Here is a 5,000-nt window from a genome sequence, read left to right as displayed (position 1 = left end):
TACACACCCCAATTTTGGACTGCATTTTGAAAAAAAATACTTCAAGCAAAAAGCAGAACTAGTGTGAAAAAAATCCATTTCCTGGATAAGAAAATTTGCTCCGCTACATACAACAGTAAAGTAAATAAGCCTATGTAAAGTGTTTAAAAACTGAAACCTTTAACTTGTAGTCACAATCAAACAGAACTTCTCTCGCACAAGATTCGTCATCGACAAGTTCATCTTGTCGTCCGTCCACAAGATCGTCTCGTGTGTTATGAAGGTTTTTTTACTACTCCATATTTGACAAAATACGACTCAATCATCTCTTCAGGCAGAACTGAGGTCAATCCGCCAAGAATTACTGCTAAATTGGTGTTTTCTCTGCTGCTTTCATGCTTTCAGTCACACGAGCTTCGAAAACATAAACAAGCAGGCTTCTTTGTCTCCCCAGTCCCAACACGTGGAGCACGCCAAACTCTTCATTCCTTCGGCATCCATTCGGCCTTTCTCTTGGGCATCGCTGATAACCCTGTGCTTGTTTTAAACTTTAGGCACCGTTTTCCTCCTGAAAATCACCATTGGTCTTAATTTGGTCCATCACCAGCACGCGCCAACAAAACAGTTGTGTGACATTAATTCTCTTCTCTGCGGTGTAATGTTGATCATTCCGCGGCATATCGAAGATCAGTGGCGTTTTGTCCATATTTCCAGTAACATGTAGTGGCTAGTTGTGTTCTTTGCAAAGTTTTATAATATAACAGTGTGAAATCCGATGATCTTCAGCGAAATTAACGAGCGTTATTTATCAGACCGGTATCGTAAACTCCGGGGAGTTTTGTGGCCATTTTGATGTTTCAGTTTATCGCTCAAAAGTGAAGGCTATGTTGTTCGGTTTTTCATTTAAAAGGAAAGGTTAATTTACTAGTGGATCTTGGTCAAGCCTTTTACTTTTCAATCCAAAACCAATACGTCTTTGTTTTTATGCTAATGACGGACGCGTGTCTAAAACAATGGATTCCGTGTATAATACGCATCTCAATTTTCGGAGGTGTTTCAGCGGAAAAAAGTGCGTATTATACACTGGTAAATACGGTATTTGTGACCTCTCACGGGAAAACGTACACTAACGACTTTCCGGGAAACGGGTTTTTCACAGGGCTCCCTCGCGGGTTGCTCGTGGCTTAAAAAGTCGAGTGAATGAGTGGCACTGCACGACCAAACGGGTTCTCAGAAATCCCACATGAGTGGTTGAAAATCTTACACGGCTTCAAAAAAATTTTGCACAAGTGGGTCAATTTCACGGGTTAACGCAAACGGCTCTTAAAAATTATAGTCGTTCGGACGAAACCTGACCTTAAAAACGAAAAGTGCAAAACTGTGCTAAGAAGAACCGAGACACCACAACGAGTAACAAATCAAACAGGCATCTTGGCATCACGGCTACGAACAACAATGAGATTGAGAAAATTTAATTCCCTTTCAATGTCAATATGTGGATGCCCACATAATTTCGCGAGTTTAGAAGCTCGTAAAGGTCAGCAGTCAACTGCTAACTCATATGAAAATATTATTTTGTTTAACAAGGTAGTCATAAGCGAGCAAAATCGGCAACCAAAACAGCCGCGAACCAGGAAAGGTTAAGCATTGAAATTCCAAAGAAATTTTTTTTAAAAACCTATCCAACGGCTTAACGGTGAGAAATATTTATTTTTCATTTGCGAAAAAGATTACAATTTGTTCATCACCCTGGAGAGATCGCTTGGGAAAAACGTGAAGATCAAAATCTTGTATTCGCATCATTAACGCATGAGTTCTTGGTTTTACAAACAGAGGAGTGATGATTGAGCTTATGACAGATGGTACATTCTTTGCCATAGGCCGGACATTTTTTCCTTTCGTGTTTTGTTCCACAATAAGTGTATTTTATCTTGTACTTTTTCTTTGGCTTACTTTCATGCTTCAGCTTTTGAACGGCATTTATTGATTCAGCAGCTTCAATCGCTTTATTTCCCCCTTTTGAGAGTGCGACATGCACGTAAACATTTGTCTAGATCCAGGTCAACCACTTTTAGCAGGGTGGCATTATGAATTCCGCAAATAATTCTGTCGCGAATTAGTGAATCGCTAAGCGTTCTAAAATTGCATGTTGCAGCCAATAACTTTAAATCCGTCACAAATTTCTCTATCGATTCGCCTTCCTGAATTATTGTAAAGAATTTATATCTCTCTAAGGTTTCATGCTTTTTCGGATTGCAATGTTCCTCAAAAGCGTTCATAACATCTTGCAATGTTCGATCATCTCTGGCCTTCTCAAAGTGAAGGGTTTCATATATTTCTCGACCCTTGCTCCCAGTAATGTAAAGTAACATCTTTACCTTTACTTTCTATCGCTAGGTCCATATAAAGTTGGATTTCTTTGCTCCATCTCTTCCACGTGTGCGAGAGATCAGTAAAGTCAAAATCCAATCCTCCAGGAGGCTTTAACTGTGTTATTCGTTCAGCTTGCTGGCCTCCAGACGGTTCTCTGGCGTATCGGGCATTCTGACACCATGTAACAAGTAAATGCACAACTTTGTAGCGACGTTAATAGAGTAGTTTAATCGGGGTTCTCTTTGACTAAGGTTACTTGTTACATTGATCTGGCTCTTTTGGAATTCTAAAAGCAGGGCGATCACACGAGATTGGGTTTCAACAAATCTATTGTCTACTGTTACAGTATGTACATGTAAGACCTTGTTGCTTACATGTAAGGCTTTGCATGATGTGAACCAGATTTATATAACAGATGCTCAGTGAATACTCCCCTTCTGACTGTTATAGATGGTCTTCCAAGAACTTACTCAATGTATCACCTTCCAAACTTAAGACTTATGGGGTTAGAGCTTTCTCAAATTGCGTACCTAAATTATGGAATATGCTGCCTTGGGAAGTTGGAAACAGTTTTAGTGATGAGAGTTACTATTGCTAAGTTTTACTGTGGCTTATATGCATACTTAATGATCTTTTTTTTAAATTTCTTTTATTCCTATTGAATTTTTTATCAATTTTTAGATATCATTCCTTTTTTTTAACTTCTTTCCAAATTTGTAAAGTCTTAGTAGCTAAATAGTGTACATAACTGTTGTGTAAAGTGCCTCAGGATCTTTTGATTTTGGTGCTATAGAAATGCATTGTTATTGGCAAAGCTTGGCACGCACACTGAGCACTATGTGTAAGAAAATAATATGGTAACCCAGCTGTGCGAGAAGATTTGGTTTTGGTCACCATATGACACTACAACCGCTCATACGTCCACCCCTCCATGTATGCCAATGTGAAACTCTGTGGTGCAACCTGCATTTTTGGGTGCGAACATCTTTGAAAATGAACATCCATTTTATAGTGAATTGACACCTGTCAAAACCAGGTATCCGCTGACCAGTATCACATGGCCATATTGCGAGCTCAAGCTTAAAGCTCATTGACGTTAGTTGTTTTTTAAAAAGTTGACTGCTGACCAGGTACTCGTTTTTTATTGGGTCGCAGGCTTAAGCCAGGTTAACTTATGGTAAATGTTAACAACATGGGAGCTCTTCATTTAGGTTTAGCCAAATCTATATATATTATTATTATATATCCACGTACCTAATAGAAAACAGTTCATTGAATTAGACATGACTTGTTTGTAAGAGGAAGCAAGTAGATTTTGTGTTTCGCAAGGATCAATTTTGGTCCTTTTCCTGAATCTTATCTACCCTAACCCAACTGTGCGAGAAGATTTGATTTTGGTCACCATATGACTCTATGACCGCCCGTACGTCCACCCCTCCATGTGCCAGTATGCCAATGTGAAACTCTGTGGTGCAACCTGCATTTTTGGGTGCGAACATCTTTGATATTGAACATCCATTTTCTGGTGAATTGACACCTGTCAAAACCAGGTATCCGCTGACCAGTATCACATGACCATATTGCAAGCTCACGCATAAAGCTCATTGACATTAGCTGTTTTTTTTAAAAAGTTGACTGCTGATCAGGTACTGTTTTTTTATTGGGTCGCAAGCTTAAGCCAGGCTAACTTATTGTAAATTTTAACAACATGGGAGCTCTTCATTTAGGTTTAGCCATATATATTATTAATACATAGATTTAGCCAAGCCTAAAAGCGGAGCTCCCTGGTTATTTAATGTTACTGCCTGTAGGGTTAATGAAAGTTTAGAATATTATTGTCTGCGTTTTGATGCTTCCTGTTGCTGCTTCAATAATTAAATAATTTTCTTTGCTTTCTTCTGTAGAAAAATTAATTGCCTAACTAGTGAATTCCATGGCAAATTTTACCCTAAAAACTGATATCGCATCAATTACAACGCAATGAGTGTGATATCAGTTTTTCGAGTGAAATTTACTTTTGAATTCACCAGTTTGGTACTGATTTTTTGTTGAACCGCACAAGTTTTAAAAGAAAACAAGCACCCCGCAGTGAGTGAATGGAGAGGAAAAAGGCAATTTCAGAGTAAACTGTCAATACCCAGCGAATTTACTCTGCTCGCAGAGTACCAGCGAAAACGAAAACTATGTCAGTTTAAGGTCAAAAAAAAGTTTTACTGATGTACTTTATTCCACTTTATCTCTGAAAACAAGATCATTCACACATTGATTTACTTTATTGAAACACGCCAACTTGCCTTGGAACAAGAATCGGCAAAATACGGAAATGCAACCAAGAAAAGATGAACACTAAATTACCTTTAGGTGCTTTAAACAAATTTCTGAAAACACAAACTAGTGAAATTGCCCCCTAATTTTACGAACTCATTTCGATTATACATGTTTATAATATAAGGGAAAAACTTTCTTGTCATTGTGGAGGCACATCGAAAACCAGTAGGGCAACGGATTTAAAAAGTATTTGTTCGCACGCATTTAAAAATTCGAGTTTCATTCCTGAACAAAGGAAAACCCAATTAAACCACTTTTTAAAAATACGCATCCACTTTTAGTAACGCATCTGTAAAAGTAACAAACGGTTTAGTGCGCAA

General features: G+C 38.3%; 1 protein-coding gene across 4 annotated transcripts in view; it reads left to right on the top strand.

Moving 5' to 3' along the window:
• LOC138043285 (delta-1-pyrroline-5-carboxylate synthase-like) overlaps positions 1–5,000 on the top strand; it is a 183,722-nt gene that overhangs the window by 39,816 nt on the left and 138,906 nt on the right. The window lies entirely within an intron of this gene.

The sequence above is a fragment of the Montipora capricornis genome, chromosome 3, assembly GCF_036669925.1.
Source record: "Montipora capricornis isolate CH-2021 chromosome 3, ASM3666992v2, whole genome shotgun sequence".
NCBI lineage: Eukaryota > Metazoa > Cnidaria > Anthozoa > Scleractinia > Acroporidae > Montipora > Montipora capricornis.
Note: the sequence above shows the minus strand (reverse complement) of the source record. Positions and strands in the feature narration are given on the sequence as shown.